The sequence below is a fragment of the Vipera berus genome (assembly GCF_964194415.1).
Source record: "Vipera berus genome assembly, chromosome: Z".
NCBI lineage: Eukaryota > Metazoa > Chordata > Lepidosauria > Squamata > Viperidae > Vipera > Vipera berus.
The window spans coordinates 5,054,023-5,070,886 of NC_138205.1; the positions used below are offsets into that span (position 1 = coordinate 5,054,023).

Sequence of the window (16,864 nt, forward strand, 5' to 3'; positions counted from 1 at the left end):
AGGTTCTGGCATGTTAGGTAGTGTCTTTATGTAGTTTCTGAATGATCTATTCAAGGTGAAGCAAAATGGAGGGAGATACTTCAGCTAGTATATTTTGTGTGTATTCTCGTGCATTATGCGATTCATTACTGTTTCTTAGATTTAGGATTCCTTTGATGTGGCATTCCAGTAAATGGGTTTAATTTTGTTGCCTTTTCTTTAATTTATACATTGCTTTATTGCAAGGTTGTAAACTGCCTAGGGTTTAGCCAGCCATGATAACTCCCACTGATTATAGCAGTTATGACAGGGGTGTCAAACTCAATTTCATTGAGGGCCGCATCAGCATTGTGGTTGCCCTCAGGGGGCCAGGTGGGTATGGCCAGGGTGGGCATGGCCTAGTGGGTGGGCGTGGCTAGAGTGTGTGTGGCCTACTGGGTGGGCGTGGCCAGCTCTACATCATTCGCATCAAGGGTGCCTATGGGGGCCTGGACAGGAGTGGGACAGATCTGAGGGTCTCTGGCAGAAGGAGGGTCTCTGGGCCAGGGCCAAGGCAGTGGGGGCCGTTCCCTCACTGTTTCCAGGATGGCTTCGCGGGCCACATGAAACCATTTCGTGGGCCGCATCCAGCCCCCGGGCCTTGTGTTTGACATGTCTGAGTTATGAGATCAATTACAAGGATGTTGGAAAGATTACTTATTACCTCCATTTGGGTCGGATTGGGTGGTACCTAGTTGAAATATTTAGGATGGAGGGACCAAGAGTTATAGAGAAACTTATTGGGAAATTGTAAATAATGATAGTTAAATGAAATGCACCCAGAAGGTTGCAGTCCATGTAGAAACAGAAGTGGTCTTCTTTGCACAAGCAATTGGGAATAAGTGTGGAGGATTTTGATAAATCTTTAGACAGGTATGAAGCTGTGCAAGAACTCTGAGTAGAAGTAGTATGGACCCAATCTATGGCTCTCAAACTGATACTGATAAGAGAAGAATAAAACCAATTTTTCTCCCAGCCTCAACCCTGATCCTTTGTTCTAATATCCAGAGAAATTTGCCGATTTCCTCTTCATTCCAGAATGCACCCCTCAAGTTTGCTCAGTCTTCAATTTGGTTGAAAAAAAGAGAGCAAAACCTAAGAGACGTCTGAGTTGGATTGCTTTTATTTAGCCAGCAGCAAAACATATTAGCATGTAAACTATTTGCAAGGATTTGGATCAAACACTGTGAGAGTCAAATCTAGGAGGACAATGCATGTTGAGGGGAGTCTTCAACGTTTACCCGATGTTTTTGCTATGCTCCTCTGGGTGAACTTCTGTTCAAGGGCCTCATGGACAGCCATACAGCTGTATTTATCGCCCCTATTCCAAGATAATTCAGAGACTAACAATTTGCTATAGATGAAGTAGGTCTCGTCCCTCTTTTCCTTCACGGCTGGGGTGTTGACGTAGTCATCTTCTGAAATGGTATTGCCATTCTTTAGCCACTCGACATCACTATTTTCTGGGAAAAAGCCTCGAATAAAGCAGGTGAGGATTAATGAATTGCCAGGGATGGGAGGGTAGATGTGAACGGATGGTGCCTTCCTCCTTCCTTTGTGAACATGGGAAGAAAAAGATAAAGAAAGTCACATATTGTTTAGTTTAGGATAAAGTTATGGAAGCAGCGACTGGGTTTCCACATATTAAGTCATGACGTATTGTAGATTGCCAGCCTGTGAGGACTGGTTCATTTGTGAGATTGAACAGATTAGGTACAATTATAATTTCACAGGGTTCAGATAGCACTCCAAGCCAAAATAGAACTTAACGTGATAAAAAAAGCCCAGGAAATTGGAGTAATTAATATTAGGAAGACAGGACATGCAAGTCCTCGGAAGCGCTTAACTCCAAAAACCCACCTGGTCACGTCATTTCACACAGTTCGTCTCGCTTTTGGTCAGTGGTGTGCCTGTAATACCAGCTCTCTGTGTGTGTGTTTGGAAGATTATTTAATCAAAAGCTGCATAAGGGTTTCCCACAGGCCTTCAATAAGATCCTCCAGTGCAACAAGAGGAAACCAAAGTCTACACTGGGGACCTTTCATATTAGAGGGTGGTGGCCCCGCAGGAAAGCCACATCTCACTTTGTCCTAATGACCTGCTTGGTTTGGATCCGGGACATAATGAAAATAGCCCAGTCCCAAATTCACTATTTATTTATTTATTTATTTATTTATTTATTTTAATTCCATTTATATCCCGCCCTTCTCTGAAGACTCAGGGCGGCTTTACAAACTTAGCAGTAGCCTTCATTCTATGTATATGCCTGCTTATTAGGGCTTTCATACAGCCCCCAAGCGGCATTATTACAAAGTCAGCTTAACTAACCACCCAAGAGCTCTTAGGAGTGCCACAATTCTACATTATGGCTGTGAAAAGTTGTCATAGAAGCAAGGGATGCAGCTCAGTGGCCCCAGATGTGGTGATATCAAGGGAGGTAACTAAAGAAAGATCCATGGCTGGAGATAAGTGATGAAAACTGAACTTCTATTGTGTATTGCAAATGATCACATTTGTGCTTGGAGACCCACTCTGCTTCCTCCTTACCTGGGCTCCTGGAAATTGTATTCACGATGGGACCAGGCAAACCTGGATATTCTACCGAACAGGTGAAAGTCTCTCCCGATTCCCAGTCAAGGGCAGAGACAGGCAGGCGGCCAACAGCTGTAAAGGTTCCATTGTTTTCTTCAGTCACCGCCACTAATTCTGGATGCATGGCAACTTTCTTCTCACGTGACCAGCTTATTTTCAACCCCTCTTCCTGTTGCAGATTGACAACCACACAAACCAGCCTGGCATTTCTGTTTATGTACAAATCTTTTGGCCGTGGGGGCAGAAGGTAGGCAGTAACCTCAGTGGAGAAGTGACTGCTGGCATCTACGGATAGAAAATTGACATCATTCCTTACATCCCCCCTCCTTTTCCCCATAGACCCTTAATCTAATTTATTCTCTTCTTCCTAGATCAGTTCTTGAGCTTATGCGGGTAAAACATTGCCTGTTTTATTTGTGAATTGTCCTATTGTCTGGACTGTGGGTTAGGGTTTCTGTCTTTCCAAAGATTAGTCGTTACGGTAAACCTAAAGCAAAGATCCCTCAGAATCATCTTTTAAAAGAAGAAAGCATGTTATCAGTAGAAACGTATACTTCAATATCAATAATCAAGTAGCAAGAAACCGTTGCCCACTAGTACTAACAGTGTGTCTCACGATCTGGTTGAGATCATTTTACTTATTGCTAAGATGTCCGTTCCTATCACTGGATAGCATTCCACAGGTCGGTCTGTCTTAACTATGATTCTTGCTTCCAGCTATCCCCGAAAAATAGCAATGTTGGATTTTCTTGAATATCTAACTATTAGCAAGCAATGAACTTTGGAAATAGTATGGATTTTTATATGAGCGAAGGTCTTTATAAAGGGATTAGCTATCTTCCTCCTTGGTTTCTGATTCTTTGTCCATTCCCCATTATACAAACCAGAGTCTGCATTCCATCATGATTACCTTCACATTTCCTGGCTCTGCCTTTCACCTGGGTTTGTGACGCCGCATGGGTTACCTGGCAGTAGTAAGTATTTCCTTCCAACCAATCTGCTTGAGTGATGTTGACCCGGCTAACCGTACTGAAAGTGTGCTTGTTCACATCACGCCTGGCAGGTTCTGTGTAAGGAGCCAGCAATCCATGGTGGCTGCCCACCAGCCACTCAACTTCAATCTCCTTGGGGTAGAAACCCTTAACGAAGCATGCCAGCTCTATGAATCCATCACTGCCTTTCGGGTTGCAAGAGGAATGGAGCAGGTGGACCTCAGGAGACACCGGTTCTTGGTCTTCACATCCTGTGGGCATAGGAATGACGTTTAGTCTTAAAGCAGAGCCTACCTGTTATTCCCTGAAGCCTGTTCCAGTTTAGTTCACCTTCTTAGAAATACTGATCAATAAAAGGAGCAAAAAGAATGAAATGAAAGAATTGATTGAGTTGATTAGCAGATTCTAAAATGAAACAGCCCTTAACTGATATCTTTTGCTTCACCCATTCTTGTCCTATTTGCCCTTTGGCTTTGTGATCCCATGGTTTAATGGTCATTATTTCTCATGCTGGAGAAGACTCCTGCGAGTCCCTCGGACTGCAAGGCGATCAAACCGGTCAGTCCTAGAGGAGGTCAACCCTGACTGCTCTTTAGAAGGCCAGATCCTGAAGCTAAAACTCAAATACTTTGGCCACCTAAGGAGAAGGAAGGACTCCCTGGAGAAGAGCCTAATGCTGGGAAAGGTTGAGGGCAAGAGAAGAAGGGGATGACAGAGAATGAGGTGGCTGGATGGAGTCACTGAAGCAGGAGGCGTGAGCTTAAAGGGACTCCAGAAGATGGTAGAGGACAGGAAGGCCTGGAGGAACGTGGTCCGTGGGGTCGCGATGGGTCGGACACGACTTCGCAGCTAACAACAACATTTCTCATGAAGATTCATCCTCTCTGAATCCCTTTCAAACCATGAGGTTTCCTGTCCCCACAGCTCCAGGTTTGGATTTGCTGCTTCCAGTACAAGAAAAGAAGGAAAGGGGTTTATGTCCTCCATTTTTTTTTCTATGTTGCCTCCAGATCCTTCTTCATTTCAGCCATTCAAGAAAAGAAAAGAAAAGTTATACCAAGACCTAAACTGCCAAAGGCTTAATTCGATTCTCTGACACAATTTGGCTTAAAAGACAAACAATATTCATCCTAAACACCATTGATTCAAGAACAAACTTCATGTTTAGCACATTAACAAACTGCGTTTCTGTTTATGAACTTCACTTATTTACCAATTTTCTTTAATATAAGTAAATGACAGAATTCACTTTTTTCTCTATTCCAGTTGAACTAATTGAACAAAATCAAACGTGACTTTAGAATGGAATAGAATAGAATAGAGTAGAGCTGGAAGGGACCTTAGAGGTCATCTAGTCCAGCCCCCCGTTCAAGCAGGTGAACCTACAACATTTCAGACAGGCGACTGTCCAATCTCTTTTTAAAAACCTCCAGTGATGGAGCTCCCACGATTTCTGGTGGCAAACTGTTCCACTGGTTAATTGTCCTCACTGCTAGGAACTTTCTCCTTAATTCCAGGTTGCTTCTCTCTTTGGTCAATTTCCAACCATTGTTTGTTGTCCTGCCCTCTGGTGCTTTGGAGAATAATTTTACCCACTCTTTTTTGTGGCAGCCTCTCAAATACTGGAATACTACTATCATGTGACCCCTATTTCTTCTTTTCTTTAGACTAGCCCAGGGGTAGGCAACCTCAACTGACTCAGGAATTCTGGGAGTTGAAGTCCATGAGTCATAAAAGAGCCGAGGTTGCCTACCCCTGGACTAGCCAAACCCAAGTCCTGCAGCTGTTCTTAAGTTTTAGTCTCCAGGCCTTGGATCACTTTCATACTGCCTAATTACTGCAGATAAAGTACTTGAGAAAGCAAGAGTCCTTTTATTTAAAAATCTACTGTGGCTAAAGAATCTTAGGCTAGATCCTAAGGATGCAATATAGATCATCATACAAGAGGTAATTTAACTGCTGTTTTTAAAAGGAGACTACAATTAATGTCATTTGTAGCTAGCAATTTGGTTCCACTTTGATGGTATGAGGAACATCAGCAACACATCTGCATGAGATAATAGTACAGCCATTTTTGACAGTATTTTTGACAGCAGTTTCGTATTGGTGAAGCTCCTTCAAGGATAATAAAGCCATAAAACCTTTAGAAACGCATTGCACTGAAATACGTCATGGATTTTAGAAAACATTCCAGACTTCCATGCAGTTTAATAAGCTTGCGGAAACCTGCACCTCTCATTATTGAAATTTCAAATGGCTTAACTGGATTCTCCCTTATCCAGATGTGAAAGTCCCAGATCTTTTCTCTTTACACCAGTTGTCTGGTTCTTGCAAATCATAATGGGAACACCCCATGTTGAGCTATTTTCTTCTACTGTAGGACTTTTGGTTCCAAGCAGAAATCTACTATTATCCTGAATACTATATCTTTCCCCCCAACTCATTATTGTCATACTTAGGGGGTTGATTTTGTCTTTGCCTAATCAACAAGAAGCAATGGATGGAAAGCCATCAAGGAGAGAAACAACCTACATAGAACTAAGCAGAAATTTCCTGACAGTGAAGACAATTAACCAGTGGAACAACCTGCCTCCAGAAGTGATGAATGCTCCAACATGGGAAGTTTTTAAGAAGAAATTGGACAACCATTTGTCTGAAATGGTATAGGGTTTCCTGCCTGAGCAGGGGGTTGGGCTAGATGACCTCCAAGGTCCCTTCCAGCTCCTGTTCTGCTCTGTTCTTCCTTGCACACCAGAGCAGGAAGAATCACTTAGAGCAGGGGTGTCAAACTCAATTTCATTGAGGGCCGCATCAGCATTGCAGTTGCCCTCAGGGGGCCTGGTGGATATGGCCTGGGTGGGCGTGGCCTACTGGGTGGGCGTGGCTAGAGTGTGTATGGCCTACTGGGTGGGCATGGCCAGCTCTACATCATTCACATCAAGGGTGCCTATGGGGGCCTGGCAGGAGTGGGACAGATCTGAGGGTCTCTGGGCCAGGGCCAAGGCAGTGGGGGCCGTTCCCTCACTGTTTCCAGGATGGCTTCATGGGCCGCATGAAACCACTTCGAGGGCCGGATCTGGGCCCGGGCCTTGTGTTTGACATGTCTGACTTAGAGTATATACTCTTCCTCTCCAGTCAATCTGAATTTTTCTCCATCAATTTGTATATTATTATTATCTCTTCCAATTCTATTATTATTATTATTATTATTATTATTATTATTATTATTATTATTATTACTATTATCATCATCATCATCATCATCCATCATCATCATCTGCCCTTTGAAAGGAAAAGCAAACATAAGAGCAATTTTGCTGGACTCACGCTCAACGTTTTTGTTGATTCTGGTATTGGTGGCTGCATGCTCGACATTGCACTGGAATGTCTCGGATTCCCAGTTGTTGAAGGGGATGGTGAGCAGGCTCGTGTGAGTATACAGACCGGATGCTTGCAAAACTGGAGGGAAATTGTCAATTCCACTGGTGATGGCACCTGAATTCCATTTCACTGTGGCTGGTTTAGGAAAGTAGTTTTTGATGAGACAACCGATGGTCACATTGGAGGCAGTGGACAGTGCCCTGGCCACCCGGGTTTCGTGACTAGGAGTCAATGGGAACACAGAGGGGGCTTTGGGAGGATCTGCAGGGGAAAATAAAGACAGGATGATGAAGCTGGTGTAGATCTATCCTCTAGTGGACCTGAGGGCTTCTAGACATTACTCTAACCCTGCGTTTTTCCACACTTGGCAACTTTAAGATAGGTGGACTTCAACTCCCAGAATTCTCCATTGGCTGGGAAATTCTGGAAGTTTGTCCAGACATCTGAAAGTTGCCAAGTTGGAAAATCACTGCTCCATATGGTTCATGGGAGTTTATGGAGAGAGATTTTTCCAGAAACAGTGGCCCTGCCCTTCTGATTTGATTCTTCAAATAGATTTCATTAGGGAGATAAATGTGGAATAGCTCTATGGTGCCATTGGAGAGATCCACCATCCGGAATCACCTGAAATATAAAATTTAATTAGTGCATGGGACAGGGGAAGACCTCAAGCATATTTTTTTTATATTATGAGATGTAGAATTCTGTTTTAAGTAAAGCAAAACCGAGGTTATTCATTTTCTGAATATTCACATCCGTGTTCCTCTTTCAGGCCTTTATTTCAGAACTTGAAATGCTGGTACTGGTAGACCTGGATATACAATGGCTCAATTAGCGACCATTCAAAGTGACAGTGGTACTGAAAAAGGTGATGCAAGACCATTTTTCACTCTTATGGCATTGCAGCATCCCCAAGATCATGTGATCAAAATTTGGGCACTTGGAAAATGGCTCTTTGGGAAGAGGTAACAGTCCTGCCCATTCAAGACAAAGGATCACACAATAACAAGCAGACAACATCTATGGGATTAAATAGTTCATTTTGGTTTACATATACCACAGATCAAGACCCAGAGCACCAATACAAAAAGGCCTTCTTAGAAGAAGAAAAGGGAACAAAAAGATCTAAACACCCCCGCCCCCCCAATAGCAATCAGCACCCAGAAGAACACAGATTAACTCCAAGTTTAACAACAGACCAACAATCAAAATAAACAATACCCCAATCAAGGAACTGCCAAACAAGCCAACAGTAAACAGCCTAATCATCCCCAAGATAACTCTCGCAAATCCTGGTAGGGCAACCCACCAGAAATTAAACTGAGGGCAAACTAGCACTGATGTTGTTACCTAGTTTGGGTAATGAAACATCTGCAAGAAAACAAGCTCGAGAGCACCAAAGACCCCCCCTCAAAAAAGAAGAAACCCCACTCAATGCAGTCAAAATAAGGTCCCGTCTTCAAAACTTAATTATGGCTAAAGGTGTAGGTCTATACATAAGTTGTATATAGTATGTTTTAAATGTGTGTTATGTATATGTACACTTTGAGAACGAGCTACTAAATTTCATTTCTAACGTGTGACGTTGTGCCCACAGGAAAAAAAATGACAATAAAGATAATCTAATCTAATCCTAATCTAATCCTAATGTAATCCTAATCTAATCTAATCTAATCTAATCTAATCTAATCTAATCTAATCTAATCTAATCTAATCTAATCTAACCTAATCTAATCGTTACTTCCTCTTATTGAGCCCCAGTTTTAACTATCATAGCCTTCCATTATTTAAGTAAAGAAGCAAGCAAGTTGCAATGGAAAAAATGGAGCATGGATCAGACTGTATGCAAGAAATCTGCAGTAAAATGGATTAATTGATAGATTCCACTTCCATTTGTTCTGTTTTGAATTCAGGAAATGGAAGATTCTCTGCAGAGTGCTGTCAGCTTTGGTGGGTGGGTGGGTGGGTGGGTTCAGAGACCCCATCACTATCACTGAATGTTGACCAATATCTCTTTCCCAATAGATGATGTACCATTTTAAACCTTTCCCCTGCCAAAACAAGACAATTTCATCTACGTGTGCCAACTAGCCAGGATACAAGCAACCAAGTGGTTAGTTTGGGGCCTTGGGGATCAACCTGAAAGCCTATCAAAGGCCATCTGGATTCAAACTGAAGCTAAAGAGAAAGGAACAAATGAAAAAGGGAATTGGCACTTTTGAATTTAACTTTCCATCAGAAACCTGAATTTCAACATCTTTATCCACGTTTCTCTCATTCCATTCTCCTTATTTATCTGTAGTAGCTGATATTTCCACAGTAAGGGGCTGAAATAAATGTTATGCTTCATAGAATATTGGGACTTTGGCTAGTCTGCAGAGAGAAAACCTATCTTAACCTCATGTTGCTACAAACGTGTGGATACTACACAAGTCCAACAATAAACAATTCCTAAGAAAGCTCCTTGTGAGTGGAGAAGGAGAGTCCAAAACTTGGGTTGAAACTAAACATTAAGAAAACCAAGATCATGGCATCTGTCCCTCTCAATTCCTGGCAAATAGATGGGGAAGAAATGGAGGTAGTGACAGATTTTATTTTCCTGGGCTCCAAGATCACTGCAGATGGGGACTGTAGCCAAGAAATTAAAAGACGCTTGCTCCTGGGGAGGAAAGCCATGGCAAATCTAGACAGCACACTAAAAAGCAGAGATATCACCCTGTCAACAAAAGTGCGTATAGTCAAGGCTATGGTCTTCCCAGTTGCAATGTATGGCAGTGAAAGCTGGACCATAAGAAAGGCTGAGCGCCAAAGAATTGAAGCCTTTGAACTATGGTGCTGGAGAAGACTCCTGCAAGTCCCTTGGACTGCAAGGCGATCAAACCGGTCAGTCCTAGAGGAGATCAACCCTGACTGCTCTTCAGAAGGTCAGATCCTGAAGCGGAAACTCAAATACTTTGGCCACCTAATGAGAAGGAAGGACTCACTGGAGAAGAGCCTAATGGTGGGAAAGATTGAGGGCAATAGAAGAAGGGGACGACAGAGAATGAGGTGGCTGGATGGAGTCACTGAAGCAGTAGGCATGAGCTTAAATGGACTCCAGAAGATGGTAGAGGACAGGAAAGCCTGGAGGAACGTTGTCCATAGGGTCGCGATGGGTCGGACACGACTTCGCAATTAACAACAACAAGAAAGAGAATGAATTTTATAGCCATGATTGGGATAGCAAGGTTAAATTCTAGTGATTTTAGAATGGAATGGAAAGGAATGGAATGGAATAGAAGAGAATAGAAGAGAATACGAATAGGAATAGAGCTGGAAGGGGCCTTGGAGGTCTTCTAGTCCAGCCCCCTGCTCAAGCAGGAGAACCTATGCCATTTCAGACAAGTGACTGTCCAGTCTCTTTCTAAAAATCTGCAGTGATGGAGTGCCCATGATTTCTGAAGGCAAGCTGGATGCTAAACAACAGTGCCTTGTACCTGTTATCAAGGGTCATGCAAAGGGTCAGGATGATGGGAGTTGCAGTGCAATAAATTGCAAAGCTCCAGGTTAGGGAAGTCTGCTCTAGGTAGTAAGTTCCATTATAAATGAAAAGGGTCAATTTAGAAGAACTGTTCTGTTTTTAATCTGGCAGTAGGGAAGATCCTCATTATTATGGGTGTTAGGGTGTCTTGCACTTGGCCTGGAGCTTACATTCAGCAGACTGTGCACAAAAGTTTCCCAGCCAAGCATCACCCTGATAACAAGCATCCTTGCCACCTACTCCCATCCGAGCTCCTGCTGTCTCCTTCCCTCTTCCACTTGCCAAGATGTGAGCTGCCTCTTTTTGCAGCCCAGTAGCTTCACTATAGCCTAACATTTATCTGAGAGGACAGAAACTTTTAGTAGCAATCCAGAACTTCCTCCAGCTCATCTGGGCAGAACCATCTTTGAAGGACTAGCTAAGCACCCCCGGGAATGAGTCCTAAAGTTAGCAAAGGATGGGGCGTTTAGGCATTTCGTTTAGGATCTCCCAGATGAGAGCAGGCATTGCACATTCATCTAAGCTTCCTCTTTGCTCTTCGCTGTCTTATAAAAAATAAAAAAAAACCACAAAACCCAAAGAAGTACAAAAAATCTTTGGGATGTGCCCAGGGCACCAAGCAGGTACCCAGTTAGCTTCCCTCTGCCTGCCAACTGAGCTGAACTCTGGGCTTTGTAGCTTCTGTATCACACAGCTGAGTATAATGTTTGTAGGAGACATCTTTGCAGGTTTCTTTACCTACTCAACTGAGAAGCGGAGAATTTCTAGGGTGAGCTTTTTAGGCTTGGAACCTTTTTAGGCTGAAGCCGCATTCTTTCCAATTCTTTCACCTTCAAACTCACCTCTCCTAACTGAGAAGGCAGGCTTGGCAACCAGATAATATTCTTATTCCTTGCTACTTTCTCTCAACTCCAGCATTCATCAGGAAGATCATAGCTGGGATTCCGGCTGGGTATAGTCACCCACTAGTTTGACTAATTTCTGAATTCAGCTAGGATGACAGATGGCACAGTGAACCATCCAGCATGGATGGTTACCACTTAACTCAAAAGAAACTGATCCCCCCCATGAGCTACCTCAAGGCACCCATACCCTAGAATTCAAATTTGAGATAAAAATGCTACCATTTGAGAATCGAGCCTGGAGCAGATGCTGAGTTAGCTCACACTAGCTCTCATCTGAAGCTACCAATTCTCTTCTTTGATTTTCACGAGCAGAACCTGGAGTTGATTGGTAAGGCCTAAATCTCCCAATTAAGTATCTGGAATGTGAGGTTATTTAGGTGATCCTGTGCTGCACCTTCAGCTTGCACCTTCAGCTTGTCTCCTTCTAAAAACATATTTCAGTTGAGTTTGGTTGAGGCTTTCTGAAACCTCTCTCCAGCCCAAGGATCTTCCTTGTTAAGTAAATCTTTGAGTATCTTACAAAGAGAGAGAGAGAGAGAGAGAGAGAGAGAGAGAGAGAGAGAGAGAGAGAGAGAGAGAGAGAGAGAGAGAGAGAGAGAGAGAGAGGAGAGAGAGAGAGAGAGAGAGAGAGAGAGAGAGAGAGAGCATCTGCCAAACCCAACTGAAGTTGGACTATAATCTGAAACATGAGGATTTAACCACACAGTTAATTTCAGATCCCTTTACTTAAGGCTAAAATAGAGCACGAGGGTGGATAAGCAACTTGGAAGAAGCCAACAAACAGAAAAAGATTTTCATCGTCCCCTGTTATCTAACTTCTTCCTCAGTTCCCAACTGAACATGGCAGGTAAGTGTAAATGGGTTGCTACCTGCCAAACTCAACTGAAGTTGGATCATAAGCTGGAACACGAGGACCGTTAACTTCTGCTACTACTACAAGTTTCCCACTTCCCAGTTGCGAGGCTCAGCTGAGATTAAGGGATTGTGATGGATTGCAATCCCTTTAAAAGCTGTATTAAGCCTGATAGCAAGAATCCCATTCCATTGCTTCTTTCACTACTGGGATGTATGGAAGACCAAGTTTTACTATCCAGCACCTGTAGAGAAACCTCAAATGATTCTTGTCCCAAAGATGCTTTTTGAAGAGGCAAATTGACTTTTCTTGGATGAGAAGCGAAATGTCTATAAGGAAACAACAAAGAAACTCCAGTTACCTTTTCAAAAAGGATCTTCGGGGACAACATGGATCACTGAGAATCTCCACAGAGATTCTCAAATTATCTTAACCTTCTGCATTTTGATGTCTCCAAGCCCCAAATTTTGATGAATTTTGTACTTACCAAGCCAAGTACCAGCCTCACCTCAGGGCCAATCTGTAGTCTGTCTCAGAATTTTCCCCTCACTTTCTTCTTAAAGAATGTCCCCAAAAAGATGTTATTTTCCAACTGGTCATATTCTTTGAGTTGGCGTGAAGGTGTGAAAAAAACAAGAGCACTGAGGTCCAAGAGATATATTTGGGGTCCAAAAGGTGCCATCTTAAAAACAGACAAAAGAGTATCAACCACAGAGAAACTTCCCCATTTTCTTCCTTTAGACACTTTTTTTGAAAGTCCAAAAGTTTAATCACTAGACAAGGCAAAGCTGTCAAAGTGAACCTGACATTAATCTGACCCACAAAAATTTCCAGATAATTGTTTTTGTTGTTATGGTTTATTGTATAATGCTTTACTAAAAAATCCGATGACTATGACTAACTTGTATTTTATGATTTATGTTGAACGTGTGTTTACGATGACTATGATTTATCACTTATGATTTTTATGTACACTGAGAGCTTATGCACCGAAGACCAATTCCTTGTGTGTCCAATCACATTTGGCCAATAAAGAATTCTATTCTATTCTAATACATTTATGTTTTTATCTGAATAAGAGGTAAAGGCATTCTGGGGCATAAAACAAACTGAATCTGTCTTCTTAAAATGTGCATACTGTATATCTTATGGGCAGTAGTGATATATATGTGTAATTATTTCATTTACCAGTGATTTATTTATCTATTGCATAGGTTATTAAAAAGCTCAAACCTAACAGATTGTAAGTGATGTTAAGATATTTAAATTTTGCAGTGGGAAAAGTGGAGTTGTACAATGAGCCAGAATACACAGTTGTGGTTGATTGATTGGAGAATGCTGGCTCCTGTATGAGGCAATCCCTGCTGTGATTGGTTGCTGTAGGTGTGGAGGGGGAGTTTCCCTTTTTTCCCGCCTTTTTTCTTTTGTGTGCCCTATATGCTTCTCTGATTTACCTCATGATGCTCCTGTTTCCCCAAGTTCCTTTTTTCGCTGTAAATATGGATGTAAAATCTATTTATTTATATAAAACTACAAGTTTGTGTCAGTGTCTCTGACTTCATTTGGACATGTGCTGTTCAATCTCCTGACATGTACCTATGCATGTTGCCTGTTTGCATCACTCACTTCACATTTTTATATCTTTTTATTAATCAGTTAATTAATCGTCCCTATTTTTTTATTTTATTTACATATTTGGGTTCATCTGAACAGTGAGGACAAGTTATTCAATTGTATTAAATAGATATGAGCTCTAGATCTGAGATCTCATTACTAAGATCCATATGATCTCACAAAGGCGGGATCATCCTGGATCATTTTAGGAAGTCTAGGATAAAATGGCTCTCCTTAGTTTGTACAGTGAGTGCAAACTCCTCCAATAATCAATTCACATCTCTTTTTAAGCTGAAGAAGCTTCTTGGATGAGAAGCGAAATGTCTCCAAAAGAAAAACAAATCGAGTTGCCTTGTGAAAAAGCATCTTTGGGACAACTATGACCTGGATGACTGAGAATCTCGATAGACATAAATTACAGGTAATCTTTCAGATATGACCATAACGGAGCCTGCCAATTATGGTCACAAGTGGTGATAGTTGTTAAGTGAGATAGCCTCACGTAAGATCCCTACCCCTACTCTCCATGATGCGACAACTGAATGAATGCATGCATTGTTAAGGGGACCACAGGATGCACCAGAGGTGGGTGTGGCTCTTGAACCCTGAACCTTGGGTTCCCGCAGGCCCTCCCACCAGATTACCACAGACCTGATTCCCACCCCACCAGGCCCCACTATCTCTTCCTCACGTACATTTTGAAGTAGAGGGCAAGTCATGTTTTCCTGGGCCATGTTGCTGCCTCCCAGAAGTGGCCATCAATTGTGGCACTTCCTTAACCTGGCTTATACGGTGCTATAGAAGCTATCTCTAGGGCTGTGCAGAGCATGTTAAAATGAAGCAAAATAGGGTAAATTTTCCCATGGGGTATGTAGTTGTCTCGTGGAAGCAGTTGCCATTTTGGTGCACTCGCATGAGTGGTGGCTGCTTCCGGGTTGCCATCTTAACTGATGTCTACTAAGCTTAACATCTATAGAATGATGATGCTAATGTTGATGATGATGACCTTCCCAACCTTTCCCAAACCAATGTCCTTAAGACCCTCAGGACTGCAACTGCTGGAGATCCACAGCCAACACTGCCATGCTTAGCTGAAGATATTAGGCAATGGAGTGGAGGCACCAAAGTTGGATGTAGACCAACCTTGAACTGCAAAGGGCATTGGGAAGGCAGACAGGAGCTTGGATACAATTGGCAAATGAGCTGGATGAGCCACCCCTTCAAAACCTCTCAGCCTAGCTGCCATGTGTTTATCTCCTCCTGTTCTTAGTCTCTGAAGCCACCATGCTCATCTACTTTTGATGCCCTGCCCCAGGTCTCTTTTGCAGACTGCTGGGCACCCATGTTGGGACTGCATGGAGAAGGAAGTTGGTGCTCCTGCCTCAGCCAGAAGTGGAGCAATCCAGGGAGTGCAAAAGATTGGATGCTAGTATGGTGAGCAGAGGGAGAACCACATGGGAAAGGACCTTGCACTCTAATTTTCTGGAACCCAGTGCACTTGGGCCTTTGTGTATCACCAATTACATCATTAGATCATTACTTCATTATAATTTATTTATTTATTTATTTATTTATTTATTTATTTATTTATTTGATTTATATACCGCCCTTCTCCCGAAGGACTCAGGGCAGTGTACAGGGCAATAAAAATAAGAATACAGGATACAAGATTTAAAATTAAATGATTGTGCCCGATGTGCATGACATCAGTTGTTCCCTTGTACTTTACCCACAGATACATTTTGGTTTTTTTGTTTGCATTTTATTTCAGTTTCTCTTTATCATTTTCTAGCAAATACAGAGAGGATGGCAAGAACAAAGAATACAAAGAACAGCAACAGTGCTTCCAATCTGGAATCCAAACAGTGTAACCTTGGGAAAAGGGAGCCATTTTCTTAATTTTTGTATCTTTGCATTTTAGTATCTATTGCCCTGTTCACCGCCCTGAGTCCTTCAGGAGAAGGGCGGTATACAAATAAAATTATTATTATTATTATTATTATTATTATTATTATTATTATTATTATTATTATTATTATTATTATTATTATTATTATTATTATTATTATTATTATTATTATTATTATTATTATAAAAGGAGTAAGACTCACAAAATACTTTTGGTAGGGAACAAGTCTGTACCTACATTGCTATCACTAAAATGCAGATATGGGAACACTTTTTTCTCCTGGTGGACTAAGACCATTGGACAGTCTAAGGACTTATTTAAAAGTAACAGGCACAGTAAACCACAGCCAATGGATAAGGGGAAGTAGTCTTATTGCACATACTGTACAAAATTGCAACAAGTGAGGTGTATGGAGGAGTTTGACCAGAGGAGTATGACCTTCAGGTGGTTAGTCTGGATGGATGCCTTCCTTGCACATATATGGACCTATAGGGGGAGTGGAACCCCTTTTTCTCCCAGGATTAACCTTAAACCTTTGTTCTAATATCCAGAGAAATTTGCCGATTTCCTCTTCATTCCAGAATGCACCTCTCAACTTTGCTCAGTCTTCAATTTGGTTGAGAAAAAAAAAGAGATCACAACCTAAGAGACCTCTGAGTTGGATTGCTTTTATTTAGCCAGCAGCAAAACATATTAGCATGTAAAGTATTTATAAGGATTTGGATCCAACACTGTGAGAGACAAATCTAGGAGGACAGTGCATGTTGAGGGGAGTCTTCAACGTTTACCCGATGTTTTTGCTATTCTCCTCTGGGTGAACTTCTGTTCAAGGGCCTCATGGACCACCATACAGCTGAATGTATCGCCGTTATTCCAAGATGATTCAGAGACTGACAATTTGTTATAGAGGAAGTAGGTCTCGTCCCTCTTTTCCTTCACGGCTGGGGTGTTGACGTAGTCATCTTCTGAATAGAATAGAATAGAATAGAATAGAATAGAATAGAATAGAATTAATAATAGAATAGAATAGAAATAATAGAATAGAATAGAATAGAAATAATAATAGAATAGAATAGAAGA

At 41.9% G+C, this 16,864-nt stretch overlaps 1 gene segment (V, D, J or C); it reads right to left on the bottom strand.

Annotated features, from left to right (window-relative positions):
• Positions 1–1,134: 1,134 nt before the first annotated feature.
• The window catches only part of LOC308677876 (Ig gamma-2C chain C region-like), a 125,693-nt gene continuing 109,963 nt past the window's right edge, over positions 1,135–16,864 (bottom strand). The window contains exons 3-4 of the C gene segment in view: positions 6,930–7,244; positions 1,135–1,571 (exon numbers count right to left, since the gene is read on the bottom strand).